The sequence below is a fragment of the Nycticebus coucang genome, chromosome 6 (genome assembly GCF_027406575.1).
Source record: "Nycticebus coucang isolate mNycCou1 chromosome 6, mNycCou1.pri, whole genome shotgun sequence".
NCBI lineage: Eukaryota > Metazoa > Chordata > Mammalia > Primates > Lorisidae > Nycticebus > Nycticebus coucang.
The window spans coordinates 57,241,659-57,265,787 of NC_069785.1; the positions used below are offsets into that span (position 1 = coordinate 57,241,659).

The 24,129-nt window shown below is 35.1% G+C and overlaps 2 pseudogenes across 1 annotated transcript; both read left to right on the plus strand.

Moving 5' to 3' along the window:
- The first annotated feature begins 1,500 nt into the window (after window positions 1–1,500).
- LOC128588690 (60S ribosomal protein L36-like) lies at window positions 1,501–1,866 on the plus strand (annotated as a pseudogene).
- Window positions 1,867–4,622: 2,756 nt separating this feature from the next.
- On the plus strand, window positions 4,623–6,667 carry LOC128588691 (V-type proton ATPase subunit D-like; annotated as a pseudogene). Its single transcript, XR_008380809.1, has 2 exons — window positions 4,623–4,655; window positions 5,779–6,667. The product of XR_008380809.1 is annotated as a V-type proton ATPase subunit D-like (transcript).
- Window positions 6,668–24,129: the final 17,462 nt, after the last annotated feature.

Genomic DNA, 24,129 nt, shown 5'->3' on the forward strand with positions numbered 1-24,129 from the left:
AACAAAAAGACCTGGCTTATTTTTGACTTCACAACAGATGTCTATCAAACCTTCAAAGAAGAGCTTGTACCCATAGTACTGTACCTATTCCAAAACATTGAGAAGGAAGAAACCTTCCCCAACACATTCTATGAAGCAAACATACCTTGATTCCAAAACCAGAAAAGGACCCAACTGAAAAAGGAGAACTGCAGACCAATTTCACTAATGCATACCAGTGCAAAAATACTCAACAAAATCTTAGCTAATAGAGTACAGCTACACGTTTAAAAAAAAAAAAATTATACATCACAATCTAGTAGGCTTTATCCCAGGGATGCAAGGCTGGTTTAACATATGCAAATCCATAAATGTAATTTACCATATCAATAGAAGCAAAAACAAAAACTATATGATCCTCTCACTAGACGCAGAAAAAGCATTTGATAAAATTTAGCATTCTTTTCTAACAACAACACTTAACAATGTAGGTACAAGTGGAACATTTCTTAAGCTGATGGACGCCATCTATGACAAACCCAGAGCTAATATCATGCTGAATAGAGTAAAACTGAAACCAGTTAATGATGTTCTCTAATGCCACTACTACTCAACACAGTTCTGGAAGTTCTAGCCAATGTGATCAGGCAAGAGAAGGATATAAAGGGCATCCAAATGGAGGTAGAGGAGGACAAACTCTCATTCTTTGCTGATGATATGATCTTATAGAAAACCCCCGAGACTCAAACACAAGACTCCTGGAGGTGATGAAGAAATACAGTAATGTCTCATGGTATAGAATCAATGTCCACAAATCAGTAGCCTTCATATATACCAATAACAGCCAAACTGAGAAGATAATCAAGGACACAGTTCTATTCATAGTAGCTTCCAAGAAAATGAAATATCTAGAAATATACCTAATGAAAGAGGTGAAGGACTTCTACAAAGAGAATTATGAAACCCTAAGAAAGGAAATAGTAGAAGACATTAACAAATAGAAGAACATACCATGCTCTTGGCTGGAAAGAATCAACATTATTAAAATGTCTATAGTACCCAAAGCAATCTGCAGCGTCAATACAATGCCCATTAAAATACCAACATCACACTTTGAAGAACTTAAAAAAAATAGTTCTTCATTTCATATGGAACCAAAAAAAAAAAAAAATCATATAGCCAGGGCAACTCTAAGTAATAAAAACAAAGATGGAGGCATTACTCAACCAGATTTTAGGTTATATTACAAGTCTACAGTAATCAAAACAGCATGGTATTGGCACAAAAATAGAGACATAGACATATAGAATCAGATAGAAAACCAAGACATGAAACCTGTCTCTTACAGCCACCTAATTTTTGATAAACCAAACAAAAGCATACATTGAGGGAAATAAACCCTATTCAATAAATGACCCTGGGAGAACTGGATAACCACATATAAAAGACTGAAACTGGACCCACACATTTCACCACTTATAAAAATTGACTCAAGATGGACAAAAGATTTAAATGTAAGATATGGTCTTCCACCACAGCAGCCATCAGGGTTTCCAGCTGCTGTCCACGGCCATGCTGCACTACCCCATGGCTGTGGGTCTCAGCAAGGGCTACAAGGTGATCAAGAACATGAGCAAACCAAGGCACAGACACTGCCAGCAGGCACTTCACCAAACACACAAAGTTCTTGCAAGACATGATCCAACAGGTGTGTGGCTTTGCCCATATGAGCGGCATGCCATGGAATTGGTTAAGGTCTCCAAGGACAAACAGGCCCTCAAGTTCATCAGGAAAAGAGAGGGGACACACATCCATGCTAATCGGAAGCAAGAGGAGCTGAGCAACATCCTGGCCACCATGAGGAAAGCAGCTGCCAAGAAAGACTGAATGCCCCTCCCCTCTGTGCACAATAAAACCTTTATAGATAAAAAAAATAAAAATAAATAAGTCTCAGACATGTAATGATAAAAATCATAGAAGAATGTGTGGGAAAAATTCTTGAGGATGTTGGCCTGGGGAAAGATTTTTATGAAGAAGACGTCTGTAGCAATTGCAACAACAGAAATAAACAAATGAGACTTAATTAAACTAAAAAGCTTCTGCACAGCTAAGGACACAACAAGTAAAGCAAAAAGACCACCTTCAGAATGGGAAAAGATAGAGTTGATAACTGGAATCTACAGAGAACTCAAATTAACCAACAAAGAAAGAATAAATAATCCAGTGTATCACTGGGCAGGAGACATGAACAGAACCTTCCGAGGAAGACAGATGAATGGCTAAGAAACATATGAAAAATGCTCATCATCCCTAATCATCAGAGAAATCCAAATCAAAACCACCCTGACATATCACTTAACCCGAGTGAGAATGGCCCACATCACAAAGTCCCAAAGTTGCAGATGCTAGTGGGGCTATGGAGAGAGGGGAAAACTTTTCCACTGTCACTGGGACTGCAAACTAATACAGCCTCTTTGGAAAGAAGTATGGAGAATCCTCAAAGAACTCAAATTAGACCTCTCATTTGATTCTGCAATTCCATTACTGAGCATCTAACCAGAAGGAAAAAAAAAATCATTTTATCAGAGAGACATTTGCATTAGATTGTTTATTACAGCTGAATTTTTAATTTCCAAGATGTGGTCACAACCTAAATGCCCATCAACCCAGGAACTGATTAACAAACCCCGGTATATGTATATCATGGAACACTATTCAGCCATTAAAAAAGATAGAGACTTTACATCTTTCGTATTAAGGTGGATGTAGTTAAAACACATTCTTCTTGGTAAAGTATCACAAGACTGAAAAAGCAAATATCTTTTGAAGCTAACAGATGATTTAACACATGCTCACATAACAGAAAAACTCAATTCAATTCAGGATGGAGGGAGGGGGAATTAGGGAAGGGAAAGAGGGAAGGATGGGAGAGGACTGGTGTGTTTCCACTTAATGGACACAATGTAAGGGTATTGGCACACCTTTTGGGTGCAGAACACAACTACAACAGGGACTATGCCTAATACATGCAAATATTGTAAACTAGTTAGTTGTATCCTCACATTAACCTGAAATTAAAAAAAATAAAGACACAAAAAGTCAAAAGTAAAAGAATTGGAAAAAAAGACATGCTTCTAATAGCGCTCAAAACTGTAATGGTTATGGGGGATTGGTGGGATTACACCAGCGGTGCATCTTACAAGGGTATATGTGAAACTTGATAAACGGTCTGTGAAGCTAGTGAATGATGCCCCATGATTATATCAATGTACACAGCTATGATTTAATAAAAAAAAAAACTGTAATGGTTATGCTGAATACCAGACAAAGCCTATATCATTGCAAACAAGCACAGAAAGGATCATTACATAATGATAAATGATCAATTAAGAGAACATAAAATTTCTAAATTCTTACACTTAATAATAAAGCTTCAAAATAAATGAACTAAAATGAGAAATGAACAAATCTACAATTACAGCCAGAGATTCAATATTATTCATTACCCTCAATAATTAAAAAGATACAAAATCAGTAAGGATATAGTAGACTTAAACACAGTCAATTGACATGGTCTAATTTATGTTTATAGGACACTCTACCCAACACATTTGTCTAAATAATATACACATTCTTCTCAAGTACACAGAAACATTTACCAAGGTAAACCACAGCCTGGGCCATAAAACAAAGCTCAAAAAATTTGAAAGCATTAAATATAGATACATGTTATACATATTAAACTAAAAATTAATAACAGAAAAACATCTGGAAAAATCTCTAAATATTTAAAAATTAAATAATACATGCCTAAACCCACCACAGATTTAGACATCAAAAATAAAATTAGAAGATAGTTTTAACTAAATAAAAATGATAATATAATATATTAAAATTTGTAGGATACAGCAAAAGCAATAGTGAGAATTTCACAGCACTAAATACAAAAGAAGAAAAGAAGAATGATTTCAATCAACTACCTTAAGAAAACTGGGGGAAAAGCAAATTAAACTTTGATGAAGCAGAAAAGAAGAAATATTAAAGATCAGAACAAATGACATCATTAATCATCAGGGAAATACAAATCAAAACCAGTATGAGATGTCACCTTGCACCTATTAGGGTGGCTATTATCAAAGGTAAAAAGATATCGCTGAGGGTATGACAAAAAGAGATCGCTTGCATGCTGTTGGTGGAAATATAGATTGGTACTGTTTTCAACTTTGGAAAACAGTGTGGACTGAGGTTTTCTAAGAAAATTAAAAATACAACTACCGTATGATGCAGCAATTCTACTTCAGGATATATTTCCAAAGGAAATGAAATCACTGCCTTGTAAACACACCTGCCCCTCCATGTTTATTGCAGCATTATCTATAATAGCCATAATATGGAAATAAATTAAGTATTTGTCAATGGATGAACATATAAAGAAACTATAAGATATACATATATAGAGAGAGAGATAATTGTAGATATAGATATATAGATAATGGAATATTATCTATTCCTAAAAAAGAACAAGATCTTGCCACATGGATGAGCTTTGAGGACATTATACTAAGTGAAATAAGACAGACATATACAAAAAAATACTACATGATCTCACTTATATGTGGAACCTTAAAAAAATTAAGCAGAAAATGGTGGTCACCAGTGGTAGAGGGAAAGGAGAGGTATGATGTGGAGGAAATAAAGAGATGCAGTTGAGAGGATGCAAAGTAGCAGTTATGTAGGGTGAACAAGTCTGGAGATCTAATGTATGACATGAGGACGGTCCGTAATAAAATTGTAATGTATTTGGGATCCGTGTTAAATGAATAGATTTCAGCTGCTATTGCCATGAAAAGAAAATGGGTAACTATGAGAGAGGATGGATGTGTTAATTTGCCTCACTATGATGATCTTTTTATTATTTGTGTGTAACATCATGTTATATACCTTAAATATACACAATAAATTTTTTTAATTAGAATAGAAATTAATGAAATACAAATAGAAACACAAGAGAGAAAAATCAATAAGACCAAAGCTGGTTGTTTGAGCAGATCAATAAAATTGATAAACATCTAGCCAAACTGATCAAAGAGAGAAAAAAGAAATTACTAATAATAGAAATATAAGGGCTTTTCTACTAATGATTCTATGGTGATTAAAAGATAACAGGGGAGTAGTGTGAATAACTACATGCCAATAAATTTGACAATGGAAAATTAAATGGAAAAATTCCTTGAAAGAGATAAATTATCACAGTTTGCTCAAGAAGAAAGATGTAACTTGGATAGTCCCATATTTTAAAAATTGAATTTGAAGTTTAAAATCTTTCACAAAGAAAATTCAGCCCCGTTTGTCTTCATTAGTGAATTCTACCAAAGGTTTAATAAAGGGAAAAAAAAAAAAAAAAACCTCTATACAAACTCTTCCAGAAAATTGAATAGGGAAAAAAACTTCCCAATTTATTTTATAAAGCTAGTATTACCCTGACATAATCACCAAACAAAAATATGCAAAGAAGAAATCTACAAACACTTATATTCCTATGGAGTTTAAGAAGTTAAAGAATACAAGATGAATATACAAAAATCAATTATATTTCTCTATACCAACAATAAATTGAAAGTTGACATTTTAACAAACAATGTCATTTAAAATAGCATCAAAAACAGGGAATACTGATGCCTGCTGCCTCAGCAGCGCGAGGAGTCAAGTGACACAACCCGCTGACTCGGGCAGAGGAAGTGTCTGGGGCGGCCGGTCCCGGAGCTGTGGCAGCCACGATTACCCAGACTGGGACCTTAGATCGTCACAAGGTTGGGCAAAGACCGAATTGAAATCTTTCCCTCGCGAACGGCACAGACCATCATGAAGGCTCGTTTAAAAGGAGCACAGACAGGTCGAAACCTCCTGAAGAAAAACTCCGATGCCTTAACTCTTTGATTTCGACAGATCCTAAAGAAGATAATAGAGACTAAAATGTTGATGGGTGAAGTGATGAGAGAAGCAGCCTTTTCATTAGCTGAGGCCAAGTTCACAGCAGGGGATTTCAGCACTACAGTTACCCAAAATGTAAATAAAGCCCAAGTGAAAATTCGAGCGAAGAAAGATATGAAGGAACTGACAGTTATGAACTGACTGGTCTAGCCAGAGGTGGGGGACAATTGGCTAAATTAAAGAGGAATTATGCCAAAGCAGTGGAACTACTTGTGGAACTGGCTTCGCTGCAGACTTCCTTTGTTACTTTGGATGAAGCTATTAAGATAACCAATAGGCGTGTAAATGCCATTGAACATGTCATGATTCCCCAGATTGAACGTACCCTTGCTTATATCATCACAGAGCTGGATGAGAGAGAGCGAGAAGAGTTCTACAGGTTACAGAAAATACAGGAAAAGAAAAGGATTCTCAAGGAAAAGTCTGAGAAGGAGTTGGAACAACGGAGAGCAGCTGGGGAGGTGATGGAGCCTGCTAATCTTCTGGCTGAAGAGAAGGATAAGGATCTTCTGTTTGAATAATCTTCCTTGCTGATTCTTTTGGAAACCCTACCACGGGCTTCATTTTAGTTCACAGTGTGTAAGTTTGATTTGTGTGGCTGTTTATTTTTTGGCCTAAGAATTTCACTGATTGTAAAATTTACCTGGGTGTCTATTTATGGGATTACATTGCAGAATCATGATTCGGCAACCCTTTGTCATAGGTGAAAGAGCTTTGTAAAACTTGCTCAGGAATTTACTCTGCAGAAATGTCACCCAGCTCCACTTAACATCTGTGTTACATGATCTGCTTACCAAGCATATTAGGAAATACCCCTAAGGAAACACTAGTGGTGTTAGACCACCTACTGTGGAGCAGCCTTCCTTCCTACCCACCTCGCTGTTGGCAGAGATCGCTGCAGTCATCCTTGTGTTACTGTGGTATTTTTCTTCTCAAGCTTTGTGAAATCAACTTATTTTTCTTTGCATGACAGGTGTATCTTGTCTGACAGCCGTTTTGCCATTTTAAATGTGATTTAAGTATAAACAGAGTAAAATAATTTAAAAATAAAAAAATAACAGGAAATACTTAGGATAAAATCTGACAAATTATGCACAAAACCTGTACAAGAAAAATTACGAAATTTTGCTGAGAGAAATTTGAGAAGACCAAAACAAATGGAAAGATAGACTGTGGCCAACAGTCAAATAGATCAATATTGTTAAAACGTCCTTCAACTTTGTTCTTTTTCAAAGTTGTTTTGGTTATTGTAGGTCCTTTACACTCTAATTTTAGAATCAGCTTGTTACTTTCCACTGTAGAAAAAAGAACAAAGTTGGAGGACTTCCATTTCTTGACTTCAAAACTTATTATAGGCCTACAATTACCAAGAAACTGTGGTATCAGTGTCAAAATAATCAGAAAGGGCCAATGAAGCAGAAGATAAAGTCCAAAAATTAGGCCCACACATATACAAAGAACCAATTTTTGACAATCATGTGAAGGCAACGCAATGGGAAATGGAATTTTTTCAACAAATAGTGCTATAACAATTGGGTATCTACTTGTAAAAATTAATAAGCTTTGATCCACACTTCTCACCATATACAAAAGTTAACTCTATATAGTTTATGGACCTAAATGTAAACCTAAAAACCATAAAACTTCTAGGAAAAATCATAGGCAAAGACCTTTTTGACTTTGAGTTTGCCAGTGATGCTTAGATGCGACACAAAAAGCAAAATCCATTTTAAAATGAGAAATTGAAAGACATCAAAATTAAGAACTCCTGTTCTTCAGAAGATGCTTTTAAGAGACTATAAAGATCAATATTTGCAATGTATTTGTGTCTAATAAAGGACTCATATCTACCATATAGAAAGAAAACTCAGTAATAAGAAAAAGAATCTAATTGTTTAAATGGGCAAAAAATATGAACATTTCACCAAGAAATAGATATGCAATAAGAAAGCACATAAAATGATGCTCCATATTATTAGTCATTAAGGAAATACAAATGTAAAACCACAAAGAGATACCACCACCTCTATTAGAATGTCTAAAATTAAAAATACTGAACATCAGATTTTGATGAAGTTACAAAGTAACTGGTATCCTCACACACTACTGATGGGAAATAAAGTGGTATAACCACTTTGAAAAACAGTGTGGCTCCTACCAATCTGGTTTTTCTGTCTCTGCATTCTCCAATCGTGGGATCCCTTCATTTTAACCTACCTAGCCATCTCCACCTAACCTCCCTTCCTTCCCTATCCAACCTGGATCACATGTTCTTTTCTTTTTTTCTTTGTTTTTTCAAGGTATTTTCTATTTTATTAGATTTAAAAAAACACAACAAAACCAGTAGGAACTGGAGGAAAAATTAAAGAAGGAAATAAAGAAAAGGCTTGGGTAAAGTGCAGAGATGATGAGGTAAGAAACAGGGAGAGAAGGGGGAATATCACACGTTATTGATCATTTGAAATACCTATACCCCATATTACCCTTAGCCGCCTCTACCCAGCCAAATGCCAGCCTAAAAATAAAGAAAAAAGAAAAGAAAAACAGTGTGGCAATTTCCTTATAATTTAAACAGGTATCTACCGTAGAAAGGAGTCATCATTCCACTTTTAGGTTTTTATCTGAGAGAAATCAAAAACACTTATCCACACAAAGACTTGTGTGAGATTGTTGATAGCAGCTATAGTCATAAAATCCAAAAATTGTAAACAACCCACATGTGCCTCAACAGATGAAAAAACTACACACACACACACATACACACACAGTGGAATATTACTCAGCCTTAAAAGTGAAAGAAATTCTTACGCATGCTACAATGTGCCTGGCTTTGAAAACATCACACTAAGTAAAATAAGCCAGTAACAAAGAGACAAATATTGTATAATTTCATTTATCTAATAAAGGATAGAGTAGTCAAATGGGTAGAAACAGAAAGTAGAATAATGGTTGTCAGAGAGTGGAAAGGTGGGAGAAATGGGGAGCTGTTTTAATAGGTTTAGAGATTCCGTTTGGTAAGATTAAAATGTCCTAGAGACTGGGTGCACAACAAGGTGAATATACTTAACACTACTTAACTGCATGCTTAAAAATGGTTAAGATCACAAATTTTATACTGTATTTTATCACAAGTAAAAATTTAAAAATAATCTTTAATGAGTTATTGCTATAAACATTCATGTACACATTTTTGTATGACACCAGATTATATTTTTGTACCATTTTACATTCCACCAGCAACAAGTGATCCATCTTCTGTGCATCTTTTCTAGCATTTTGGGGTTAATCACCAATTAATTTTTTTCAGTTTAGCCATTTTGATGGGTGGGTAGTGGTATCTCATTTTGGTTTTAATTTTTATTTCCCTAATGGCTAAGATGTTGAATATTTCACATGCTTATTTGCCATGTGTAACTCTTCAGGCCTTTCACCTATAGTCTAATTAGATTTAATTTTTACTACCTACGTTCTCTATACAAACTGTATCTAGTTTGGAAATTTTTCAAAAATAAGAGAGTCTACCTATGAATACAACACATGAGCACAAATAAAATTTAAAAGATGGACAACATATGATTAAACAAACAAAAGGGTTTTAAAAAGCAATACCTAATACCTGTGGTGATAAATATATTAATAGTTCTCTGCCCCCACTGAGTCACTTTGCAATGGATCCAGCATCCTCGCATCATCCATGATGTGACAGCTTTCAGACCAGAGGCTCTGCAGGAATCACTTCAGGGGCTGATCTCAGGGTCAGCTTCCACCAGTCCAGGAACAAACCACATTCTGTAGTCATCCATGAGGTTGAGATAAGTCAGTCAACTCAATTTAAAGAGAAAGTTTATTTCTCCAAACTCCCTACTTCCTTCCCCAAGTTCACCAGCAGAACAACACTCGGTCCACAGCAAGTGAAAAGGCAATCACTACTGCAAGTTTCTTGTGAATACTTCCAGAGATATCCTCTGCAATTATCTTTTTTATTTTATTTTTTTGCAGTTTTTGGCCAGGGTTGGGTTTGAACCTGCCACCTCTGGCATATGGGGCCGGTGCCCTACCCCTTTGAGCTACAGGCACCGCCCTGCAAATATCTTTTTTTATTGTCTTGGGGGGGGTGAGGGGGAGATGCTAACTTGATAAACACAGTCTGTCATATTTAAACGTATTAGAAATTAATATTTTCATATTCAATTTTTACATATTTAAAACATTTTAGAAATTATCCTATATCAGTACACTAAACTTTGTCTCTTTTTAAAAAGCTATTTGTTGACCCACTATTTGATTATTAATATTGTAATATAAATATAGACATTGAGGTTGTATAAGGAATTGGCCACCTGTCAACCAAACACATTTCTTCTCCTTAGGTACACGTAGCCGGGCCTCGTGCCTCAGCATCCCTCACATCTTGGTGGGACCACATCACTGTGTTCTAGCAAACAAAATATGAATAGGAATGATAGGTGCCATTTCCAGGCCCAACCTATGAACATCTCACCTCCTGGGTTATGTGTCTTTTCGATGCTGGAAAGCAATGGTACATGCTGGGAACACAGAATGAGAAAAGTCAATGAAAATCAGACAACTCATGCAATTTGGTGGTGGATCTTCTGGTATCATGTCAAGGAACAGGGAAGCTGCCATTGCTAAGATAGGACGGCATCTCATGGAAATGGAAAGGCTGTTTCCAAGACAATATAAAGAGTCAACGAACAATCTTAGCTGCCTCTTTTCTATGGGGAAATCAATAATAAGAATAGGTAACCAAACAGAAATTTCTGAATAAGTTTCTCAAAAGCTAATAAAGTTGCCCTAAGTACCCCCTCCAAAAGAAAAGTCTTCTTAGAGAGAACCCCCATGAATACCATGACCATAATTTAGGTGAATTCTGATTTGCTTCAGTAGAAAGGAAGCAGGAAGTAGAAAGGAGAGTTGTGTTGCACACAATGAAATAGGCATCATCCAAAACACATATTTATGTGGTTACTCGGTAATCTGGTTTAAACACACTTTAGGAATTTTTACCAAATAAATATACAGCAATCATTTATAGCTCTATATTCCACATTTATGGGTGTTTTCATAAAATGTTGATTAATAAAATAAGTACATTTTAAATGGGAGTTAAAATTTATATCAGACAATATTAGACATTTACCTACGCTGGAGAAGAGACATAAGTGCCTGGAAATTTACTTTCCCCTGGAGCAGCCCTTGATCAATTACTAACAAAATGTAGAATATGAATGCCCTGCTCCCTTGTCTTGGGGTGAAAGTAAGAACTGGTGACACTCCCACTACCAGGGTTAACTCAACCTCTGCGGTACTCTCACAAGATCAAGCTGAAGTGTCTCTCTGTGGGACTTTGCATGAAGTCACACCCTGACTCCTACCCTTTCCCTGTCCTTCTTCCCCCATTCCCCTCACACATGTGTAACTAGTATAATAAACCACCTGCACACAAATCCCCTCCCTGGGTCAGCTTCTAGGGAATCCAACCTAAGACCACTGTACTCCAAATGTCCTAATGTCCTATGCCTCATTAGTTTATAGACGGTAACATAAAATTACATCCTCTTTTTATACCACAAAAATTATAGCACATGCTTTTTATTCTTTTATCCACTCAACAGATACACTGTGCTAAAAGCTCAGGATATAGAGGAAAACAAATATAGTTCCTATCTTTGTAGAGCTTAACCCACTGGTCTGAGGCCCAGATACTGTATTTTGCTGAGTATATTGAGCTCTTTTTGCACAAATTTTTGAGGGAAAAATAGGAATGCACATTATACATGGGTAGTACTAATTCAGAAGACACCAGTAATGTAGAAACTGAAGAAGACAATACTTCTGATAGCGCAGTGATGAAGAGCTTTTGGCCTTCTATGGTGTATAAATATCGTAAATTTAATACTGGTACATAAAATTTCTTGTATTGTATCTGTTCTTGTGTTTTGTAATTATTTGTTACATAAAATTTCTTGCACCATAATGTTAAAAAATAAATACTGAAATTCTTTTGTAATATTAAAAAAACAATTATCTAAATATAAACAAATTTAAAAATTGAATTAAAAATTTTAAATGAAAGATTTCTTTTTCCCAAAAAATTGAGCCAAAACATGGATGCGTGTTATACACAGGAGCCCATTATTACATGGCAAAATACAGGAACAACCATTCCAGGTAACCACACTCAAGTTTGGTGCTTCGAGCCATTCTGGTGTATTCTGCTTTAACCTCACTCCTTGTCCACTTCAGCTCCCCAAGGAGAAAACCACTGTCCCTTTGAGTCGAATGACTATCCTGTGTCCAAACTTTCTAGTCATCAAGAAACTAGTGTAGCTGGATTCTGGGTAGAGATGAAGAAAATGGTCCCGTCCTCCCTGTGCCATGTTTTGTATAAAAAGAAAAGGAGTTATATAAACATGTATGTGCATATATGTTATAATATATACATATACCATATACCTTATTTTTCTAAAAAGAAACTAATGAAACATAAGGGGAAGGTTGGAAGAGATCAGAATGGCAATGATATTTGAGTATATGTGTATCTTCTAACATTGTTTTTAGTTCTGAAACATATAAATGTTTTACATATTCAAAAAATAAAATTAAACAAATAAAAAGGAAAAAAATCACCTCCTACAATAGGAGACAAGTGGAAAGAAATGATCTAAATCATAATTCAATTTGATAAAATATCCACACAGAGAAAATAGTTACTTCAAATAACTTATAAATGCAGTCAGTAGATTTATTGTTTAGTAGAAATACTAGAATTGTATTTTCTATTTTTTTTTTTTTTTTTTTTGCAGTTTCTGGCCGGGGCTGGGTTTGAAAACCTGGCATATAGGGCTGGCACCTTACTCCTTTGAGCCACAGGCACCGCCCTAGAATTGTATTTTGAAACTCTTTTTATATACATTTTAAATTAAGAAAATAAGAATATGTTAATGTTATTAGGAACCAAGATTTTCAATATAAAGTACAAAGAAAAAACCAACGAAATAAAAAGAAGCTGTAACATTATATTTTTATTACAAATATCAATATGAGCTTGTGATGCTTTAAAAAAAATTATTTCCACTCACAAAAAACAGTCAAAAATTAATGATAGTCCAGTAGGAATAAGAATATCTAGACCCCAGATTCTGGTTTCAAATTCTTCACCAATATACATATTAAAATTCCCTGGAAGAAAACTTCTGACTTTAAGGAAAATACAAGACGAGCCAAGGACATCTTATGTCCAAAAAGAATAAAATGCCCAAAGACTAACAATCATGTCAAAAGGACCAGAAGCCAGTTTGAAGGAGTCAAGCAGCCAGTAGTCCTTTGAAACAAATATGAGCATAAGAAAGAATGACTATAATTGCTTATAATACACTGAATAAACAAAACTATGAACTCATAATGAACCCAAGAAAGAACAAGAGACAAAGGAGAAGAGAGAAAAACGTAATAATAAATAAAGCTCTTATTTATTATAAAAGTAATCATGGTGATTAGAAAATAACCATGTTGGGGGGTAAGACATGATTGCAAGAGGGACTTTACCTAACAAATGCAATCAGTGTAACCTGGCTTATTGTACCTTCAGTGAATCCACAACAACAAAAAAAAAAAAAAAAAGAAAGAAAATAACCATGTTGCTATCCCTACTGTAAAAGTCAGGTTAGGCAAGAATCTTTACTGGATGCTAAAACCATTGAGTGAAAGTCTCTTTACACACATTACTTACAAAGTGCGACAGGAAAAATACAGCTTTATAATAGAGCAATCTGGTAGTTACCACCTTAACCAAGTGACCAATCATGAGTTTCTAATTTTACAACAACTTGACCTTGTATATCTCATTATCTGATGTAATGTGAAGTTCACAATATGTGTGAAATATTCATTTCAAAAATGTTGAACCTGAATCTAATCAAACTTTAGATCTACTTTCTGATTTACAGACAACAAGAAGTATTTTGTAGAAGTACAATTTGATCAAGGGTATCCATATAGGGTCAGAAGAGATCAAACTTTCGCTCTTTGCACATGATATGATTGTATATCTGGAAAACACCAGAGATTCTACCATAAAACTCTTAGAAGTGATCAAGGAATATAGCAGCATCTCAGGTTACAAAATCAACATTCATAAATCGGTAGCCTTTCTATATACCAACAATAGTCAAGCTGACAAAACAGTTAAGAACACTATTCCATTCACAGTAGTGCCAAAGAAGATGAAATATTTGGGAGTTTATCTAACAAAGGACGTGAAAAGTCTCTATAAAAAGAACTATGAAACTCTAAGAAAAGAAATAGCTGAAAACGTTAACAAATGAAAAAACATACCATGCTCATGGCTGGTAAGAATCAACATTGTTAAAATGTCCATACTACCCAAAGCAATATACAATTTTAATGCAATCCCAATTAAAGCTCCACTGTCATACTTTAAAGATCTTGAAAAAACAATACTTCGTTTTATATGGAATCAGAAAAAAACTCGAATAGCCAAGACATTACTCAGAAATAAAAACAAAGCAGGAGGAATCACGCTACCAGACCTCAGACTATACTACAAACCAATAGTGATCAAAACAGCATGGTACTGGCACAAAAACAGAGAAGTAGATGTCTGGAACAGAATAGAGAACCAAGAGATGAATCCAGCTACTTACCGTTATTTGATCTTTGACAAGCCAAACATTTAAAAACATTCAGAGGGGAAAAGATTCCCTATTTAACAAATGGTGCTGGGTGAACTGGCTGGCAACCTGTAGAAGACTGAAAATGGACCCACACCTTTCACCATTAACTAAGATAGACTCTCACTGGATTAAATATTTAAACTTAAGAGATGAAACTATAAAAATACTAGAAGAGAGTGTAGGGAAAACCCTTGAAAAAATTGGTCTGGGCGAGGAGGACCCCCCGGGCAATTGAAGCAGCTTCAAAAATACACTACTGGGACCTGATCAAACTAAAAAAGCTTCTGCACAGCCAAGAACACAGTAAGTAAAGCAAGCACACAGCCCTCAGAATGGGAGAAGATATTTGCAGGTTATGTCTCTGACAAAGGTTTAATAACCAGAATCCACAGAGAACTCAAACGTATAAGCAAGAAAAGAACTAGTGATCCCATCGCAGGTTGGGCAAGGGACTTGAAGAGAAACTTCTCTGAAGAAAACAGGCGCACGGCCTACAGACATATGAAAAAATGTTCATCATCTTTAATCATCAGAGAGACGCAAATCAAAACTACTTTGAGATATCATCTAACTCCAGTAAGATTAGCCTATATCACAAAATCCCAAGACCAGAGACATTGGTGTGGATGTGGAGAAAAGGGAACACTTCTACACTGCTGGTGGGAATGCAAAATAATACATTCCTTTTGGAAAGAAGTTTGGAGAACACTTAGAGATCTAAAAATAGACCTGCCATTCAATCCTGTAATTCCTCTGCTAGGCATATACCCAAAAGACCAAAAATCACATTATAACAAAGATATTTGTACCAGAATGTTTATTGCAGCCCAATTCATAATTGCTAAGTCATGGAAAAAGCCCAAGTGCCCATCGATCCACAAATGGATTAACAAATTGTGGTATATGTACACCATGGAATATTATGCAGCCTTAAAGAAAAATGGAGACTTTACCTCTTTCATGTTTACATGGATGGAGCTGGAACATATTCTTTTTAGTAAACTAAATCAAGAATGGAAGAAAAAGTATCCAATGTACTCAGCCCTACTATGAAACTAATTTATGGCTTTCACATGAAAGCTATAACCCAGGTATAACCCAAGAATAGGGGGAAGGGGGAAAGGGAGGGAAGGGAGGAGGGAGTGAGGAGGTGGGCGGAAGGAGGGTGATTGGTGGTATTACACCTGCAGTGCATCTTACAAGGGTATATGTGAAACTTTGTAAATGTAGAATGTAAATGTCTTAACACAATAACTAAGAAAATGCGGCGAAGGCTATGTTAACCAGTGTGATGAAAATGTGTCAAATGGTCTATAAAAACAGTATATGGTGCCCCATGACCACATTAATGTACACAGCTATGATTTAATAAAATAAATAAATAAATAAATAAATCCTCTTGTATTTGTAAAATGTAATATTTACATTAATTTGTATTAATATAAAATATTAAAAGATAAAGTTAATGTTTAAAGAAAATTATAATAATCATTTCAAAATGAATATTTTCATTTATTTTCTTTTGCCTACCTAGAGGCAAACTTAATTTCTTGTTTGTTAAACTACAAAATGTATGTATTGCAATCTATTTACCATAAATTTTTACTAGAAAATTTTTAACATGGTAATATCAGTACATAGAATGTTATAGGCATCAATAGTTGTTATGAATATGTTATTTTGAAAGATTAAGTATGTTTATTAAATTCTTTATATACACCTAAAAAAAATGAAGTACAATTTGATAACACCATAAGGAAACTATCAGAAAAATCTGGAATCTGGGACATTTACATGACAACTGGCTGGGACTCTTTAAAAGTCATGGATAAAAATTGTAGATTAAGAAGCACTAAATACCCAACCAACCAAATGCAATGTGTGAACCTCGCTTGCATCCTGATTCAAAACCTGAGGATATAAATTATATTTCAGAGACAACTGGAAAAATAGAATATGGAATGGATATTAAACATTGTAGAGCTATTGCTAGGTCACAATGTTGTGTGTGTAGGAGAACGTTCTCATTTTTAAAAGTAATGCATGCTGATGCATGTTGCAGTAAACTATGACATCCACATCCTACTTTCAAATGGTTCCACCAAATATTAGCCATAGGAAAGGATAAAATATAGCCAGGTGTTGTGGCGGGCACCTGTAGTCCCAGCTACTTGGGAGGCTGATGCAAGAGAATTGCTTAAGAAAATTGCTTAAGGCCAAGAGTTTGAGGTTGCTATAAGCTGTGACGCCACGGCACTCTACCAAGGACAATGTAGTGAGACTTTGTCTCCAAAAAAAGAAAAGGATAAAGTAAATATGGGAAAATGGTAACAATTTTTGAATATAGGTAGAAGGTATAAAGATGTTCAGTGTACAATTCTTTCAACTTTTCGGGTTCTTGAAATTTTTCAAAATAAAAAGATGGGAATGAAAACAAGATTACTGGACTCCATAACAGTCCCTTGTCCTCCCAATGACTAAAACCAACAATTCCTCAAAGGTCATTTCTCTTCCTTCTGTAGTCATTATAGATATAAGATGCAGCACTGATGACTAAAAGAACTTACAGACCTGAAGATTTTAGAAAGACTTACTAATTTCCTGAATTAGTTCCAAAAGTTATATCATTCAAGAAATATATGGCTTTCTTTAAACTTGAGCCACTTTCAGATATTCCTTTGTTCATTGATTTGGCTTAAGCACTAGTTAAGATTTGAGGTATCATTTGCCTCTTGCCAGTATCAATTATGGTATTGGATTGTGTCTGAACAATCTGCAGTTTCTATAAATACTTGATAAGATATATTTTCTCTATTTAAAACAGAAAATCATTTGGACTCTGCTAGGAAAAAAAGTGGTTTTTATTCAAGTAAAGAAACATGCATCTTCCCTGCTTATTTGGTTTTTCAGATTCTGCTATAATACTTCTAACATTAAATGAATTCATATCATAAAGGACCCTGAGGATTCTAACAATACCTTTAAAAAATAGACATAGATCTGCAGAGATTAAATGATTTTTACAGAGTCACATAGATAACCAGTGGTAAATTAGGACTGGAGTCAAGGGGTTGTTTTTCTTTCTCTGGTAAAAATATACAAATTTCTACACAATATTGTGCTACCATTTATCTACCATGTGATCTTGGACAAGTTGCTTAAATTCTCTAAACCTTGGAGGTAATAAAATTGTGGTGACTGTCTCAGGTATCCAGCATCACAGCCCCTTAACCTACCCCTGATTTCAGAGGTCAGTTTATGCTGACAGCTTTCCACCTCAAACCTTCATTCTTCATCCCTTCCATTCATTCCTTCTCTGTCTTTTCCTTCTCATCCAAAGGGAAAAGGAGGGGTTGTCAGAAGTCAAGAAAGATGTGGCCACTTACATTTGTGAGGTTTATTGTAAATGGGGAAATTCTAAAACAAGTTACAAAAATGATTATATATTAAGGGTTTATCTTGAAAGAATTAATGACAAAAAATGCAATTCTTGATAAATAAATTACAGGATTTATTATTGAAGGCCAAGTCATAGTGTACAACAATACAACGTGTGGTTCCACAGTAAAGCACATGATTAAACAGCTTATTTCAAATTGTGGTATATGTACACCATGGAATACTATGCAGCCATAAAAAAGATGGAGACTTCACATCGTTTATGTTTACCTGGATGGAACTAGCACATATTCTTCTTAGTAAAAAATGTCAAGAATGGGGGGAGAAGTATCCAATGTATCCAATACTACTATGAAATCAATATATATCACCTATACATACATATGAATGAAAACATAACTATAGTCCAGAAAGTAGAAGGGAAGAGGAGAGAGAAGGAAGGTGGAGGAGAGAGGGCATTTGGGGGGAAGTTCACAGAATGTGCATGATACAATGGTACATTTCAAAACTATTAAGAAAAGAATATAATTGTGATGGATGTGTTACTTAGTTCAGTGTAAGCATTTCACATTGTATATCAAATCAGTACACTGAACCCCAGAAATGCATCAATGTACACAGTTATGATTTAATAAAAAAAAGAAAGAACAGCTTATTTTGATCCTGTCCAAGTATTTGTGTAACTAAGTGAATAATTTATTTGAAAATAATATCAAGTCTAAGTGTGAAATCCTTTATGCAAACTCTACCTGATTCAATGGTCTGTAGCCAGGTTCTGACCAGGAACAGCTTCAATTCTTTCTTTCCTACCTCAGCTCTGGGAAGGAAAGTGGTAACGCTAATGCTCTGTTCATGCTTTTGTGTGTTCTGGAATGCACTGTATCTCATTACCCCTTCCCAAAGTATGTCTTACCAAGATCTTTCTCTCTTAACAGTAGACACCATTATTTAATCCTTGTTATTCATAATTTTACATTTGCAAATTGACCACTCACTAATTTGTAACCCTCGAATCAATATTCAGGGCACTTTCCTGAACATCAGGTACATGTGCAGAGCAACAAACAGTTGAAGTGACCCAATGTGCACATTCCCAGCTGAGGTTGAACAAGGTGACACTCTGCCTCCTTGTTTCAGCTTTCATTCTAGAGAAAAATTGAGCAAACAAAAGGCTGGTTTTTGAAAAGCTCAATAAATTGTATGAAACAGACCAATCAAGAAAACAAAAGGGAAGAAAAATGACCAATATCGGGATTGAGAGGATATTAATATAGATTCTACAGATATCAAATTAATAAGAAAATATAGTAAAATGTTATGCAAAAAAATTCAACAACTTAGATAAAATGGAAAAAAATTATTGAAATACACAAACTACCAAAGCTCACTCAAGAAGAAATAAATTTGGGGTGGCACCTGTGGCTCAGTGAGTAGAGCGCCGACCCCATATACCAAGGGTGGTGGGTTCATACCCAGCCCTGGCCAAACTGCAACAAAAAATAGCAGGCGCCTGTGGTCCCAGCTACTGGGAAGGCTGAGGCAAGAGAATCGCCTAAGCCCAGGAGCTGGAGGTTGCTGTGAGCTGTAATGGCACGGCACTCTACCAAGGGCAATAAAGTGAGACTCTGTCTCTACAAAAAAAAAAAAGAAAGAAAGAAGAAGAAATAAATTTGAATACTTCTATATTCACTTTTGAAACTTAATTTATAGTTTAAAACTTTATTGAAAAAATAAAGCCTGGCACAGATGGCTTCACTGGTGAATTCTATTTTTTGTTTTAAAGAAGAAGTAAAGTTTCAAGAAATAGAAGAGAAACTCCTTTCCAAATCATTTTATGATGCCAACATTACCTTTATAGAAAAACCAGACAAGGACATTATAAGAATAGATAACCACCCATATTCCTCATGAACACGCCCATTAGAATAGCTAAAATTTCAAATGCTCATGTATTGCTGACAGGAGTATACATAGTGCAAACACTTTGGAAAATAGTTCAGCAGTTTTTTTATAAAGTAAACTATAGACTTATCACATTACCCAGCAATTCCACTTCTAAATATTAAACCAATACTTTAAGATCATATGTCTACACAAAAATCTACCAAACATTTAATGAAGAATTAATACCATTCCATCTCAAACTCTTCCCAAAAATTGAAGAAGAGGGAATACTTTCAAATTCATTTTACAAGACATTATTACCCTAATACCAAATCTAGATAAAGATACTACAGAAAAAGAAAATTATAAATTATATGTGCAAAATTCATAATATTGAAATAATTTTCAACAAATCAGCCAAGAATACAGAATGAGGAAAAGACAGTGTCTTTAATAGCTGATAATTATAGATGCAAAGTCCTCATCAAAATACTAGTAAACCAAATTCAACGATACATTTAAAAAGATTATTCACCATGATCAAGTGATATTTATCCCAGAGATTCAAGTATGGTTAAGCAAGCAAATTTGGTATACCACATTAACAGAATGACAGATAAAAACCATATAATCATCCCAAAAGATGCAGAAAAACATTTGACAAAATCCAACATACTTTCATGATTACAAACTCTCAAAATATTAGGTCTAAGAAGAATGTCCCTCAATGCAATAAAGGCCATATATAACAAACCCACAACAAGGTAAGAATTTCCATTTTTGCCACTTCCATTCAACATAATACTGGAAGTCCTGGCCAGAGTAATTAGGCAAGAGAAAGAAATAAAAAGTAGTCAAATTGGAAAGGAAAAAATTAATTTATACCTAGTTGTGGACAAAATGATCTTATATATGGAAAAGCTTAACAAATCCATAAAAAACTGTTAGAACTAATAAATCCAGTAAAGTTGTAGGATATAAAAATCAACATAGACCCCATAATTGCATTAATGTATACAGATATGACTTAATTAAAAAAGTAATTTAAAATTTTTTAAAAATCAACATAGAAAAATCAATAGTGTTTCTATATGTTAACAGCAAACTATCTTTTAAAAAAATCAAGAAAATAGTTCCATTGACAATAGCTACAAAAAATAAAATACTTAGCAGTTAATTTAACCAAGGAGATTAAAGAGCTATACACTGAAAAGTCTAAAACACTGATGAAATAAATAGATGGAGATACAAATGGAAAGATAAAAATATCTTATGTTCATGAATTGGAAGAATTAATATTGCTGAGATATCGGTACTAACCAAAGCAATCTACAATTTCAAAGCAATTGCTATGAAAATTCCAATGACATTTTTCATAGAAATAGCAAAAATGCTAAAATTTATGTAGAGCTAAAAAAGACCCCCAAAGAGCCATAGAAACTTGAATAAAAAGATCAAAGCTGGAGGCATCACACTACCTGACTTCAAAATACAGTACAAAGCTATCATATCCAAAAATATGGTATTGGCATAAAAAACAGACATGTCATCAAATGGAACAAAATAGCCCAGAGATAAACCCACACATTCGGGTCCTGCTGTTTTTCAATAAAGGTGCCAAGAACACACAATAGGAAATGGACAATCTCTTCCACAAAGATGTTGGGAAAATTGGATATCCACAGAAGAATGAAATTAGATCCTGATCTCACACCAAAAATGAACTCAAAATGGATTAAAGACCTGAAACTGTAAACCAACTAGAAGAAAACAGGCCAAAAGCTCTATGACATCAGCCTGAGCAATGATTCCTAAAAATGAACCAAAAGCACAAGCAAGAAAAGCAAAAATAAACAAATGAAATTACATCAAATTGAAAAACTTCTGCACAACAAAGAAAACAATATACAGAGTGAAGAGACAACCCACAGAACAGGAGAAAATATGTGCAAATCATACATTAAATAAGGGCCTAATGTCCAAAATATATAAGAAACTTAAACTATTCGATAATAAGAAAAGAAATAAACCAATTCGAAAATGGTCAAAGACCCTGAATGGATGTATTTCAAAGGAAGACATACAAATGGCCAACGGGTATACAAAAAAAATGCTCACCACCACTAATCATCAGGGAAATTAAAATTGAGATCACAACAAGATATTACCTCACACCTGCTAGAATGGCTATTAAATAAAAAGATGAAAGATAATGAGCGTAGACCAGGATGTGGAGAAATGGGAATGTTTGTACACTGTTGATGGGAATACAAATTAGTAAAGCCATTATGGAACACAAAATGATGGTTCTTCAAAAAACTAAAAGTAGGCTCAGTGCCCATAGCACAGTGGTTACAGCACTGGCCACATGCACGGAGGCTGGTGGGTTTGAACCCAGCCCAGGCTGCTAAACAATGACAATTGCAGCAAAAAAATAGCCGGGCATTGTGGTGGGCACCTGTAGTCCCAGCTACTTGGAGGCTGAGGCAAGAGAATCACTTAAGCCCAACAGTTAGAGGTTGCTGTGAGCTGTGACACCACAGCACTCTATGGAGGGCAACATAGTGAGACTCTGTCTCAAAATAAATAAATAAATAAATACATAAATACATAAATAAAACTAAAAGTAAATTACCATATGAACTAGAGATCTTTCTTCTGGTTATATATCCAAAGGAATTCAGGTCCATGTGTCAAAGAGATATCTGCATTCCCATGTCTATTGCAGCATTATCCACAATAGCCAACATACAGAAACAACAAGTGCCCATCGATGGATGAATGAATTTTTTTAAAAGATGGTATATATACCCCATGAAATACTATTTATCCTTAAAAAGTAAAATAAGAAAAACATATTTCCACATAAAGACCTATAGATGAGGCTTGGCGCCTGTAGTACAGTGGCTATGGTGCCAGCCACATACACCAGGTCTGGCAGGTTTGAACCGGTCCCAGTCCAGCTAAACAACAATGACAACTGCAACAAAAAATAGCCAGGTGTTGTGGTGGGCACCTGTAGTCCCAGCTACTTGGGAGGCTGAGGCAAGAGAATCACTTAAGCCCAAGAGCCCGAGGTTGCTGTGAGCTGTGATGCCATAGCACTCTACCAATGGCAACATAGTCAGACTCTGTCTCAAAAAAAAAGAAAGAAAGAAAAAAGACCTATATACAAATCTTTTTTTTTTTTTTTTTTTTGTAGAGACAGAGTCTCGCTTTATGGCCCTCGGTAGAGTGTCGTGGCCTCACACAACTCACAGCAACCTCCAACTCCTGGGCTTAAGCGATTCTCTTGCCTCAGCCTCCCAAGTAGCTGGGACTACAGGCGCCCGCCACAACACCCGGCTATTTTTTGGTTTTGCAGTTTGGCCGGGGCCGGGTTTGAACCCGCCACCCTCAGTATATTTCTTAACATTGACTTATATTTTCCATAAAAAATATTAGAACATCCCTACAAGGATCTTTGCACCTTGCCCATTCTATTTTACTTTACTTCTCATTTTTGATATACTGTGAGGGACAAAAATATATGATTTTCACTTAAATCAAAAAGGAAAGTAATAGAGTCAAAATATGTGTCCATAAATGAACCAAATTTAGTACTTTTCCTTAATCAAGCCCCTGCTACCACAACAACCATAAAAAAGTTACCGCATGATTGTCTTGTTTTTTCAGAAATCTATTGTTTATACAATTCTAAGAAAAAAAAATTTCTAGAACTGAATACCAGTGCATGTCAACAACAACCAAAAAAAAATAGTCCTGGTGGCTGAGATCTAGGAAAGAGGGAATTGAGAGAGGTGTCCGATGTATTCATTCAGACTTGGGAATACACAGTTGAAGACAAGAGAATGAGGCAAGGGTTTCAAAGTGACAAAGAAGAAATCCTAGAGTTTAGGATCCCTGAGCCTCTGACTGCAGATTCAATTAATTGAGAAAGGGAGGGAGGGAGGGAAAAAGGAAGAAGGGGAAGGGACAGTGAGAGAGAGATAGAGAACTTTCTCTAACACAGGCAGCTAAACCGTCCTTACTTGATTATGATATTTGTAATACACTGATAGAATTGGTTATATAATGTTATTTAGGATTTGCTCATTCAATTCATAAGTAAAATAGACCAGTTATAGCCTTTCCTTGTGCCGTCTTTATCTAGCTTTAA